Raw genomic sequence first — 15,024 nt, 5'->3', positions numbered from 1 at the left:
AAAATATTAAATGTTAAAGGTATTTTTAATTAATTATCAAATAACTCACTTTCTATATATATATATATATATATATATATATATAAATATAAAAAAACATAATTATTACAAAATTATCCCATATCAAATGAGTCCATAATCTCCATAAATATATATTTTTGATATTGTTTTGAAATAATTAATGTAAAAGTACTTTATTTGAATTATTTAAAAATGTTGTATAATATTTTAATTAATAAGATTAAACAAAAAGTAATCTTTGATAAGATTCTAAACTATTTGAAATTAATTCCATATTTTAGGCAAAACAAGTTACATATAAACACATCTATGTTCTAATCCCCTCTCCTCTCTCTCTCTCCTCAAGAACATTCTTTGATTAAAAAAACAGAGCATGAACATGGGAAAAGACAATGTGTCTCTCACTCTGAGTCTTGTAAGAATTTAACCCAATTTCTTAATTTGTCTCTTGTTTTCTTTCTCATTCAATCTCTGGCCAAATCATGGAAAAAATACGAACTTTATTAATTTTAATGGTTTTGTTATCTCTCACCCAAAACAAACAGGGGGGAAGTTTCCGGCAGGAAGCGGCGGTTCCTCCGGCAGAGGAGGTGGCAGAGGCGGCGGCGGGCAGTCTGGGCAGAAGAGTTGATTCAGGAAAAGGAAAGGAAGTAATGGGTGGGCAGTCAGGGCAAAGGAGGGAAACGGTATTGGAGATAGGCAGAGTAGATCAACGGCTAGAACTCTGTCAGAAGAGGAGTACGCGGATGAAGAAATTGACGGCGGCCGCCGGCGCCGTCGCCGGCAGGAAGGGAAAAGGTATCACCGTCACACCACCGACCCCAATCAAAGAAATGGAACTGTACGGAATCTCTCTCACCCTCTATATTTATATTTTATGCATGTCATTAGATGATCTAGCCGACTCAACTTAACTCGCTTATTAGGTTCTTAATTCAAAAAAATTGTTTTAGTATTTTGATTTATAAATTTATTTATTTAATCCATAAGTGATATATATATATATATATATATATATATATATATATATATATTAAGAAGATTGATTATTTAAATAATCAAACGAGTTATAACTCTTATTGAACAACGTTTTGTTCTAATAGAAGAATGAGTTGAACTCGGCCGTTTTAGTTGGTCTAAAACAATCTGAAAAGAAGATTTGCTTAACAAAGATTAAAAAAATTTAAAAGCTTAAAGTTAATTTATTAATTATAGCTATTAGGGAATTATAATGAATCGAATTAGGATAGATTTCTATTATCTTTTTATTTATTTTTGTTATCTCTATTTTGTTTATATATTTTTTAATATTATAAATACAATTAGTATTTTAGTTTAAGATAAATTTAATATTAAAATTATTTTATAATAATCTCTCTCACCCTCTATATTTTATTTTATGCATGTCATTATGATATTATGTTCTTGATTCGTAAAATTATGTTAGTATTTTGATTTATAAATTTATTGATTTAATTCATAGAGATAGGTGATAAGTTGATTGATTATTTATCTCTCAAATTTTCACATACTTCATGTATGTCACAAAATAATTTAGCCGAGTCAACTCGGTTCTTGAGTTCTTGATTTGGGTAAAATTAGATTATTGATGAAAAAATTAATAAATTTACTGATTTAAATGTAGAGATATGTGATAGGACGATGACTTATTTAAATAAGCGTATGAATTATTCCAATTGCTCTTGTGGAACAAGACCTTCATCAGGATCGAATTGAACTCGGTTGAGTTGATTAGTCTAAAACCAGCTAAAATGGCGACATTTAACTCAGATTTGTTTGATAAAATTTAAAACTAATTTTATTAAAGTATATTTATTAGGGATAACTATGAATCGAATCGGGATAGATTTCTATTATCTTCTTATTTATTTGAAGATTTATTTGTTATCTCTATCTTGTTTATTAAATTAAAATAAATATTTTTATTCATTAATATTTTTAAATATTATAATTAAATTAGTATTTAGTTTAAGATAAATTTAATTATAAAACTATTTTATAATAATATTAAAATAACATTTTTTTTAAAATTTGATTTGACATAAAATATTAGTATCATAGTTTTTATTGTTATTACAAATATGATCCTATGTGATCAAATACTCTCACTATCCCTGATGTATTTTTTCATATGGGAGATTGAAATAAAAAATCATTTAGTAAATAATAACAATAATTAATGTTTTTTTTTTTTTTTTTTTTGTTACTTTTTAGTAAATGTTTGTAATTATCTTATTTATTCTAAATTATTAAAATCAATTGCTTGTTTTTTTTTCTCCGTGCTTGATTATTATAATTGAATCACAATCACAAATTAACTTTTAGTTCAAAAATTATGTTTCTATTTTTACTAAGAACGTTATAATTTAAATGAGTTATTTCTTTAATGTCATGTTAATTATAGTTTGAATAAACTCATAAAAAAATTAATGTTTTTTTGGTTACTTTTTTAGTAAATGTTTGTAATTATCTTATTTATTATAAATTATTAAAAATTTTAGTTAAATTTTCAAAAATAAATCAAAATATTGTATGTATAATTTTTATTATTATATATATTTATAGATATATAACTCTATTATTATGACAAAACTCATATTCTTAAAAACCTAAGTTATCGATTTTATTTTTATATTTTTTTTTTGTCATTAGTTGGGGAACATTTTATTTTTAGGGTTATTTTCTATTTATTTTGGCTATATTTTTTATAACACTTTTGACAACTTATTTTGTATTATTTGTATAATTAGGTTATCTTAAAAGACTCTCGTGCATAAATTTCTAATTAACTAATGTATTATATTATAATAATAATTAAATTGTTTTTTTTTTATATATATAGTCTGTTTAAACACTCTCGTCATCCTGACGAGTTACAAAGGCAGGAATTGGGAAATCGATTGGGGCTCTCTCCACTACAAGTGAAATTCTGGTTCCAGAATAGAAGAACCCAAACTAAGGTGACTAAATTGCACAATAAGAGTTTTTTTGGCTCAATTTAAACATTTAATAAAAGTTTAGAAGCTTATTTGATATTTTCTTTTGCAGGCCATGAATGAGCGTAATGAGAATTCATCAATGAGAAACGAAATGGAAATGGTGAAGGAAGAAAACATCTTCCTTAGAGAAGCCATTAGGAAAGCTCTCTGCCTTAACTGTGGATTTCCAACTATCGATTCACAAGATTTGAGGATCCAAAACGCCCAACTTGTCGCCGAGGTTTGTTTAATTCAAATTTAATATCGAATAATCACCTTCTTTATCGTGAAAAAATCATTAAAAAAATTGGGTTTTCTTTGTTTTTCTAGTTTGAAAAGCTAAAAGGGCTCATGGGTGTGGATATATCGGGATCGTTGCCTGCTAGCGCAAAGAAGTTGTGTGTGCTAGGAATAGAGGTGTCGAAAATTATGAAACTTGTTGGTCAAGCTATCAATGAGCTTATCAATATGGCAACATTGAAAGAACCTTTTTGGTTGCGCGATATAGAGAATGGTAGTGGCATAATAAATAATGTCGAGTATGTTAGAAGGTTTCAGTTAGGGAACTCGACAAATGAGAGTCGTGGAATGCGTATCGAGGTTTCGAGGGAGATTGTGACTGTCTTTGCTGACATCACTAAGCTTGTTGAATGTTTTATGGACGTGGTAAGATGTTTTTATTAATGATTTATCGAGAAAATGTTTTTATTTTTGTGTAGATTATTATTTATTAATTATTTAATTTATTTTTGTAGAATGAATGGAAGGATATGTTTCCTAGCATTATATCAAAGGCTACAAGTGTTGATGTTATTAGTGATGGAAAAGAGAATCATAGAAATGGTGATGTTCAATTGGTAAAGAGTCAAACTTCTATTTATTCACACAACTTATAAATATACCCCTAAATTTGTTTTTTTTTTTGTTAGTCTAAGAATGAACTATATAATATTGCAGATGTCCGCGGTATATCAGATGCTCACTCCTACGGTTCCGACAAGAGAAGTGCACTTCGTTCGACATTGTAAACAACTGAGTTCCAAGAAGTGGGTAATTGTCGATTTCTCCATCGACAATAATATTGATGTTTCCGCAGTTAAATTTAGGAAACGTCCATCAGGTTGCATTATCGAGGATATATCGGATGGCCATTGCAAGGTACACTTGAGATTGATATATATCATGAAATTAAATTTTAAAAAAATATTTATAGTTTTCATTTGTCTAAGTGCTGTATTGTTATTATTTAGGTAACGTGGATTGAACATTTGGAATGTGAAAACATCACTGTCCCAACAAATCATCCCGGAATTATTAGCGCAGCTTTTGGTGCTAGGCATTGGGCTACGACTCTACAACAACAATGCGAGCGACTCTTCTATATGATGACCACTAACTTTCCAACTTATGAGTCAAATGGTAAACGAACTCTTCATGTCTTCAGGTTCTTTACTAAGTTTTTGTTGAGGTATTTTCATCATAAATATGTAAATTGTGAATAAATGTGGAATAATGAAAATGTACGTCCTCAATAAAATAAAATAAAAACTAATCAACCATTTTTCCAGTCTATGGAAACCGTATGGGACTTGCGTCTGCGATGGAAGAGAAGAAACATATAATGGTATTGGCGCATAAAATGACGGCTAATTTTTGTCATTCGATTGGGACGTCAAGTCTCCATAAATTGACAAAGTTAACAAGTAAAAATGAATATGACATTAGGGTTTCTATTAGGAGGAACTTAGCTGTTCCTGGAGAACCTATTGGCGTGATCCTTTGCGCAGTTACATCTATATGGTTACCGGTCTCTCGACTTGTCTTATCCGATTATCTTAGTGATGAAAGTCGAAGACATGAGGTTTGACTAATTTTCTTTGCATTTGTGTATATATAATCTTGGATTATGGTGTAATTAACTAGCTTAATTCTTTTGTTTTTGTTTATAGTGGGATATTATATTGAATGGAAAACCAGCTGAATCCCTAGTAAACATGACCAAGGGAGGCAACTCAGTTACAATCCATGTAAGTTCTTCTTTACTTTCTTGTATGGGGCCATTTTGAAACACTTTTTTGGATATAGGTCCATTGACAATTTCACATATATAGAGACAAATACATATCCATAAAGTGTTTTTAAATGGTCGAATGTCCTCCTAAGTCTGTATAGTTTTACTAACACATTCAATCCATATAGGGGATTAAGGGGAAAGAAGACGACATGAGGATAATGCAAGATAGCTCGACTAATGATTTCGAATCAATGTTTGTTTTCGCATCGTTGAGCATGTCCTCACTACAATCCAACTCTACACGTGGCAACTCGGGGGAAATTGCCATGCTTCCCTCGGGTTTTTTCGATTCTTCAAGAAGGGTTGGAGTCGAGGCCTATGGTATTCGATTATTCGATGGATCAAGAGCATATGATTAAATCAGGAGGGGCTGAAGAAGGAGGGCGTCGGGGATGTCTTCTAACTCTAGCTTTTCAAATTCTGGCTAGCAATTCTCCAATGGACGAACTGAGTATGGATTCAATGGAGTCTGTTAATAATATTGTTTCGTTCACATTAAGAAACATTAAGAAAAGCATAAAGTGTGAGTGAAGATGGATGCATTGGTGAAGATTGAGATACTTCTATTGCATTATTAATTTAGACTTAATGAAGACCATTTTTATTTTTCCTTTTCGTTAAAGAAACATGTATAATTTTATTAGGAGGAATTTTTCTTCAAGTAGAATTATTAATTGTGGCTGATTTCTACAAACTTGTCACAAAATTTTATAAACTTGTTTGTTTTTGCATTGTCAAAACTTTTGTTATTTTTTTTTAAATGTCTCTAAAATTGTTGATATATGAAAAATAATGGGTGTATAAGGATTATTTATTTAAGGGTCGGGTAGATATTAGGGTTCAATGAGACGATGATTTATATTTTTATTATTATTCATATTTAGTTGATACTATTCATTTTCATCTCAGTGAGACGGTAGGATGTTAAAAATGTTTTTGTTAATGAAAGAAGTTTTGAATAAGTTTAATAAAAATTTTCATTTTTATTAAAATATAGAGAAATACCTCAACTTATCTCAAATCAAAAGTTCGTTTGTTTTAAACAACATCAAACTTGTCCCACCGATAATCTTTGAAATATTTATTTTTTACCTTGTTTTCTGAATAGTATTGATCATTAACGATGAACTTATAATCCACTTCGATAAAAGACACATTTTTAAGAAACATTATTTTAGTTTTTTAATAAGTATTAAATTGATATATATAAATATTTGTACGGCACTGGAAACATATTATTTTAAATTATTTTTCATGTATATACTATGCAATATGCATGACCTATATTTTGATAGTATGATGCCACATGGACCATCCAATTGTCGTTGTCCCGTTTTGATCCCAAATCTCAACTTTTGTTTAGTAATTTATAAGGACAATAATTTTCTTTGTGGTCGTTATTGACCAAAGAAACAAGTAATTTATCAAAACGTCACGACTAATAACGAAAGAAACAATAGTGACAACTCTCAAGGTTTAGAAACGAAAGTTATAGTTACTGTTCCTGTTCAACTATCGTCGCTATTAGCTTTTAGCAACAATTATTTGAGCAATAATGACACATTTTCTATCGCTATTTCTCTTCTGATACTAATGCCAAAAAATGATAAAATCCGCAGAGCCAATGGAATGACATATACAACACCAAAGAAATATGTCAGGAATTTAGTCATGGTTGCAAGAGATCCAGCTGAATAAGACACGGAGTTGTCAATGATCAATAATCCCAATTAGAAGAAAACCGGGGTTGATTCGTTTCACAAGTGAGAAAAGAAAAGATAGAAGCATAAGAAATATTTGGTTACGATTTTTAAAAGTATGTGGCCACAAGAGGACCTTGAAGGAGAGAAATGTCTTGAAAATGATTGAGTAGACTGTTCAAAGAAGGTGCGATTGCCTTGAATACTGGGAGCGAAAGATTAAGAATGAAGGCTTATTAAATGCATATTTTTGGATCCCGACTTGAAGAGAAAATCCGTTTGTTGACGTGGAGGGAATTGAAAAGCCATAGAAAAAAGTATCAAATTTTGTTATTATAGACGGTGGCAATCAAAGTCACGCAATAAAACTTTACATCCCTATTTAAATTAGAATTGAATTTGAAATTCATTTTAATAGTACAAAATAATTTATAACATACAATATTATATAAAAACTACGTGTAGACTATAATAAATTATTCTCAAAATTCTTAGATTATGGAATGATTTAATTTGCATAATTATTGAGTAAATAATACAATATTTTTATATTAATATGATTAATAGGATATTTAGTAATTAATAGAATATTTAGTAATAAACTCACTGACTTTTCTATCAAATTTGATAATAATGTAAATTAAAAGAAAACACCATCCATATGAACCATTGGATGATCTTCACATGGATGGAGGATCAACGTTTGTTGTGGCACTCTTCCTATTTAGGTTGTTAGGACCTCTAAGCCCATTAAGGTTTTGCACGCGTATAGGATTCCTCAATTGGGTTGTTAGGACCTCCAAGCCCATTAGGGTTTCACACGCATATAAGGTTCCTCAATTGAGTTATGAGGACCTCCAAGCCCATTAGGATTTCCCACGCGTATAAGGTTCCTCAATTGGGTTATTAGTACCTCCAAGTCCATTAGGGTTTTGGAGTGTCATGTGTTTTGTCACGTTGTTATTATTTTTATATAACAAGCGGCGAAGTGATGCTCAATTCTTTACACTATTTAGACTCAATGTCGCAACCAATTGTCACATGCCTACATCGTGATTAAGCTTGGAACGTGCAATCATTTCCTCGTCGTTGTATGTCTCTCATCATTTTGATTCTGATTAGTTTGTTGATAATTCGTTGGGTACAAATGAGATATAATCTATAAACATATCTCAAATACCTTTTATATCTTAGGTTTGTGAATCAAGCTATATTGATAAGATCTCACAAATCCCTTTAGAGGCATGCTGTTTTTTGTGCTTGGTTTAGATGCCGTGAGAAGAGGAAATTGATTGTTGTGAAGTGATGCCTAATTCTTTACTTCATGCGTCGTCAATATTGCAACCAATTGTCACATGCCTATGTCGTGATCAAGCTTCGATGGTGTCCTCGTTGTTGTTCGCCTCCCTAGCGATTTGATTGAGATTCGTTTGTTATCATTCATTGGTTCAAATGAGGTATTATTTAAAAGCATATCTTAATTACCTTTTGTACATCAGGTTTGTGATTCAAGTTACTTTTCATTCTTAGTTTAGATGTGAAAAAGAGGAAATAGGCTGACGTTGCGATCAAGCTTCTACTGTTCGATCCTATACTCTTCGTTGTGTGTTTCCCTAGTTATAGTGATGCCGTGAGAAGAGGAAATAGGAAATTGTTTGTTGATCATTTATTGGTTCAAATGAAGTATCATCTAAAAGCATATCTCAATTACTTTTGGGTTAGGGTTATGGTTTTTGAATAAGTTATATTATAATCTAATATATAATCTTTAAACGAACTACTTGGTGTGCTTCGTTTAGACGCGAAAAAGAGAAGATTAGCTGCCAGAGAGATTGTGCATCTAAATATTTTTAATTAAGGATAAATTTTATATTAATTCTTAATGATTTGTTAATTTAAGGATAAATTTAAAATTATTAATTGGATGATTTTAGATTTCACATAATAATTGGAGGACAAATATAATTATAATTTTTTTATGCTAGTAGATCTCTCCAGAGTTTGTGAATGCATTTACTATATTCATCTTTATTGTAAGGATAAATTTGAAATGATCAATATTGAGCATAGTTATAATTATATTTCTAGATGTAATTTTGCTTTTGCGAAGAGATTATGTCGATCGATCGTGACATAAACACATAGATCTGCTAACAATTTTTAATAAATTATGACATTATTTTTTCTTTTAAACTCACATTTTAATTCACCTTGACAAATTCTATAAACATACTTTTTTTTTCAATACTTTAAAAAATGTCTCATGTTATCTCCCTTGCACAACAAAACAATGTTGTTGTAATGTGAGAGTAAATATAATTTATTTTTAATTAAGGATAAATTTTACATTATCTTTAAAGAATATTTTAAGGGTAAATTTTAATTTGAAAAAAAAGTTATCAATTTTGAGGGTATGTATAATTAATTTATAGATAAAATTATTATCTATAATATGTTTAAATGCATTATGACGATATGTTATTTTCTAAAAAATAAACACGAGCCTTTACCAATTATATTTTTCACTTAATTTCACTTTCCCCTTCATTTAATTAAGTATTAGTAAGAATGCAATATAAATATTCTATTGTGACTTGAGCTAGTACATTAGATTGCATTTATGAAGATGTAACTTAATATTATTATATTAAAGAAATTTAATTTGTTTAATATGAATAAGAGATTAATTTGACATTTAGGTAAGTATAATTATTTTAAGGTAGGTTGGACTTTACTTTCTAAAGAGTTATTATTTTAAAAGAAATTTGAAATTATATATACTTTTGAGGAAAGTAATTACTTTTAAGAGTAAATATTATTCATATTTAATGATTGTGTATTGAGAGATAAAAAAGAAAAGAAATACTGTATATTTATTACTAAAATTTAAAACTATAATTTTGAAATAAGTATAATTAATATACATAGGTGAAATGAACATTAATATTTGGGCAAATTACCTGGACGACCCTCAAACTATCTCAATCGTTCACTTTTGGCCCTCAAATTAATTTTTGAAACAAATCACCCCTTCAACTTTTATAAAGGTCACCAGTGACCCTTCCGTCAACTTTTTTGTTAAACCTAACGGTTTAAGTTTAAAATATTATTTTTTTATATATTATCTTTAATCTTATATTTTATACTTATATATATAATTATTAAATCGCTTATATATATATTATTATTAAATTTTATATAATTATTAAATTTTTTATATAATAAATAAATAATATATATAATATTTATTTTTATCTATATATATAATTTATATATATTATATTTAATTAATTTATATATAATATTTATATAATATATATTTTAAAAAACAATTTAAGTGTTAAAAGTATTTGAGTAGTTAAAAGGTTACCATTACTTTTAATAAGTTATTTTTAATATATATAAAACAAAGTTTAAAAATAAATTATATGGATTATCCCTAATCATTAATTATATATATATATATATATAAATAAATTTATATAATTTATAGAATATATATTTTACAAAATAATTTGAAAGATTAAAAGTAGTTGTAACCTTCTAACTACTCAAATACTTTTAACACTTAAAACTTAAATTATTTTTTAAAATATATATTATATAAATATTATATATAAATTAGTTAAAGATAATATATATAAATTATATATATATATAAATAAATAATATATATTATTTATTTATTATATAAAAAATTTAATAATTATATAAAATTTAATAATATATATATATATATAATATTATATATAAGCGATATAATAATTATATATATAAATATAAAATATAAGATTAAAGATAATATATAAAAAAATAATATTTTAAACTTAAATGTTAGGTTTAACTAAAAAGTTGACGGAAGGGCCACTGGTGACCTTTATAAAAGTTGAAGGGGCGATTTGTTTAAAAAATTAATTTGAGGGCCAAAAGTGAGCGATCGAGATAGTTCGAGGGCCGCCCAAGTAATTTGCCCATAATATTTTGATAACTGTATAAATATGGTAAAAGAGAAAGAAAAAGGTATAAAAATAATTTAAAAAATTAACAAAGAATTAAGTGGGTAATTCATTAAATTCATTTAATTCATTTTTCAAGATATCAAATTAATTAGTAAATAGGTAAATGTAATTAAGGTATGATTATTATTTCTTCTTCTTTTTGTAATTAATAAAAATGTTTCTATAAAATTTCAATTAAAAAAAAAGTAATTCTATGCATATTATTAAAATTAAGGGATTTTCTTTATAATTCAAATAAAGTTATATTTTTTTTTTATCATTAATTACCAATCTATTAGATTCATTTATTTATTTGTATAAAATTTTAGAATATTAAATATTACAACTATTTTTAATCACTTACCAAAACAATCAATTTTTATATCTTAAAAAAGATATTAACTATTAAAAAAATTGAATTATTTAAAAACATATATATATTTGATGTAAGGATGTTTTATTTGATAAATAAATTATTTAAAATAATTCCAAATATTACTAGTCAAACATGTCCTAGTCCTATGAATCTCACTCAAGTCTCGTACGATTTTTAGTTTCAATCCGGAGAAAATGGTAACTTTAAGGTTTGGTTTGGTTCGAATTATTAAATAATTAAAAAAAATATTATTTTACTCTTTTTTATTTATTAAATTAATAATTTATTAATTAAAATATTAAAATAATTTTTCTTTAAATTATTATTATTTTTTATTTTATCATTGTATATTAATATTTTTAAAATGTTTTTTTTAAATTCACATTGAAATTTAGGGAACAATTTTAATTATTAAGTTTGGTCGAATATTTAGTATTAAGAATTAGAATTAAAATAGAATTTAATATAGGTAATTTCATTGTAACTTATGATTTTATTATTTAAAGCACGATTAAACCTAAGAATTGAATTAAAATTAAATTCCAATCCTTATAGAATTGGAATTAGAATTACAATCATAATTCTAATTCCACTCATCTAAATGTACCATCAAACTATTTTTATAAAAAAAAAAAAATTCAGCACTTCAAAATCATCACCAGTATCTTCTCTAAATAAACCAATTATTTGAATAATTCAGATCCGACCAAAGATAATAAAAAAATATTTTTTGGTATAGTTATTATTTTTTTCCCTAACCAAAAAAGCAAGTGAGTAATTTCGGGCAGGAAGCAGTGGCTCGATTCTTCAAGAAATGTTGGATTCGAGGCCATGGCATTGGATAGTTGGATGAATCATATATCATATTAAGAGGTGCTCAAGAAGAACAAGGACATCCGGCATGCCTACTAACCCTAGATTTTCAAATTATGGAAACACTTCTCCAATGAATCGAGGGAGTCTAATAGTAAGCTTGTCTGGAAACATTAAGAAAAACTTCATGTGTTCATGTGTGAGTAAAGAACTATTAGATGTTAGATGTTAAAATATTTAATCTGAATCTTTATACTATATAAGCATATAATCTTAACATTATATGTCGATAAATTGAGATAATAATAGTTGCGGAAATATACATGGATTTATAATGAAGAACGACTCATTAAATTTTTCTTCTAATCTTTTATCTCTCGGATCCTCCAATTGTAGATCTGGACTTGGACTTGGACTTGGATTGTAATGTGTGATGTGAATGAGGTTTAGACATTCAACCCTCTATCGATAGCCCTTGAATGTTCTTGAGAATGAAAAATCATTTACCTTTCAGTCTGATGAGAGAAACATAATAGGTAGATTATCTATATGGGTTGTGGACCCAACTCTAATTTACCCATTTATTATTCGACCCATCAAGAAAATAGTAAATGGTATTTATGTTTCTATACAAATATGTCACCATATTTGTTATAGATATCTAAACAAAATAATATTTATATTTTATAAATCATTTTAATTGGACTTTTAATTTTTATATGATAACAACTAATATACAATTACTAAATAATATTGTAGACACCCCATTTTTACACCCTAGATACCTAATAGAAAAACCCGGCCCGAAATAATACTCATGTTTGTTTATTGAACCGGGAAAACAAAAATAGAATCACCTCGTGGAAAACTGACCTGGTAAAGCTTAAAAGATAACGATCCAAAGGTCGAGTTTCATAACGACTCTGTTTTCCCAACCCGTGACACGTTCATGTTGTACGTTTTGAAAAATCTTGAATTTTGAGTATAATGTTATTGTTTGCAAATTTGTGCAGAAAATGCTCAAAAAGAAGGAAAAATTACCGATTCAAGTCCTAGGAGCTAGTTGAAGCTATGTTGCACTTCTAAAAATCATATCTTTTGCACCAATGATCCATATTCAGTGTATGAGCTACCGTTGGAAAGCCCTTTGAATTATCTTTCCAACGACACCAAATACTTCTCCCAGTTCTCCCTGAAGCTCAGTCCAAGTCGCCCGCAGCGAAGGTGATGCGTGAACTGACACGTTTTTGTGAGGCTAGTCTCCTGACTAACACGGACCATTTCGTAAGCAAAGGAGAACATGGGGATGTAGGCAAGAGTCTTGCCTTTCCAATGGTACCAACCTCATTGTGGGGAAAGCTCTGTGCACAAAGTTATGGGCTATTAAAGTTATGAAAGTGAAAACCGCGGGATTGAAAAGATTGAAATGGAGGGGTGACTTTAAAAGATCATAACTTTGGATAGGAAGGTCCGTTTGGGTTCATTCAAAAAGGAGATTCACGTTCGTGATGTTAAGAATGGACCATAAAAGTTTCACAATTTTCTGAGCAAATACGAGGCCAGGGGGATTCATTTAGTGTGAAGGTGCAAAGAAAGAAAAATGGAAAAGGAAGAAAAAGGAAAATATATATATTTTTTTATTGTTCCGAGCGTGCCCTTGAATTTTTCTAAAAATTACAAATGGGTCCCTGTGCAAAAGAAGATAAAGGTTTTTTCAGTTTGAGAGATAGGAGGGGGGCAGTTTTCAGTTAAAAGGGAGGTTGCAAAAGATCAAGAGGACGGTTCCATTGCAAGAGAGCTGAAAGGCGATTCCGTTCTTGGAGAAGTGATACGACGAAGGTCTGCAGAGATTGGTTCAGGATCGTCTTCAATAATCGAGTCTTGTTTCTCGCGTGTGAGGTACCGGAGACTGTATTTGAAGTACTTAAGTGAGGAAGGAACTCACACCTAAGGACAGCAGCGAATTCCTCTTAAAATTCCTTCAACTTCCGGTTAATTCACGTTCTTCTTTCATTCCATTGCGTCTCTCTGATACATACAGGTATTCACTAATCCAATGTAGATTACAATATTGTGGTTGAGGCATCGGTTTTGTACACCGATACCATTCATTTGTTGAAAGTTTGATTGAGCTTCTGTTGATTAATTCATTAATTGTTTTCCTGCTGAAATGGATTCTGCTATGCTTGGTTAAACCTTAGCTGTTGTTAGTAGTGGTGGTTAGGTTGAAATTAGAGTCTATCTTGTCTCCAATTCCTCGTCTATTGCTGCTGTGGTTGTGAAATCGCGTTAGCCAAGAAAGGGGAAGAACAAGTTGTGTCCCACAGTCGTTCTTTATTTGGTTCTTCAATGGATTCTGCTATGCTTGGTTAAACCTTAGCTGTTGTTAGTAGTGGTGGTTAGGTTGAAATTAGAGTTTATCTTGTCTCCAATTCCTTGTCTATTGCTGCTGTGGTTGTGAAATCGCGTTAGCCAAGAAAGGGAAAGAACAAGCTGCGTCCCACAGTTGTTCTTTATTTGGTTCTTCAGCTTCAGGACCTAAGTGTGACTCCAGAGCGCAGAAGATTCATGGACGGACTCCGTCGCGATCTGGAAGGAGGATGGGACCCAGGCGGCATCCATTTGATCTTTGTCTTCTTGAGGTTGAAATCTGCTCGAATCAACAGGATGAGCGGCGGAGGAAGGAGACGAGAGCTAGGCGAAGGAAATGGATGGACGGAGAAGCATCTTCAAACGAGATTCGATTGCAGTCGAAGGTCGCCGGAAATCGTCATCGCCGGAAATCGCCTGGCCGGAGGACGAATGGAGGGTCGCCGGAGAGGGAAGAGCTTTTATTATTTCCTAATTCCCCAACTTCTTTCGAAGTTGCAAAGAGGCCCCTGGGCCTTTTTGATTTTTAAATAGGTATTTTGTATTTTAATTTCGAATTAAAAAATTTAATTCGAAATTAAAATAGGCCTCAAGCTTTTACTTTCTTTCAATCGAGTCCCTGGATTTTCTTTTCCTTTTATTTTAATTTAAAACTTTCAAAAAAAAAAATAAA

The 15,024-nt window shown here is 29.3% G+C and overlaps 1 pseudogene; it reads left to right on the top strand.

Annotated features, from left to right (window-relative positions):
* Window positions 1–400: 400 nt before the first annotated feature.
* Window positions 401–5,453, top strand: LOC124944944 (annotated as a pseudogene).
* Window positions 5,454–15,024: the final 9,571 nt, after the last annotated feature.

This window comes from Impatiens glandulifera, chromosome 7, assembly GCF_907164915.1.
Source record: "Impatiens glandulifera chromosome 7, dImpGla2.1, whole genome shotgun sequence".
NCBI classification, from domain to species: Eukaryota; Viridiplantae; Streptophyta; class Magnoliopsida; order Ericales; family Balsaminaceae; genus Impatiens; species Impatiens glandulifera.
Note: the sequence above shows the minus strand (reverse complement) of the source record. Positions and strands in the feature narration are given on the sequence as shown.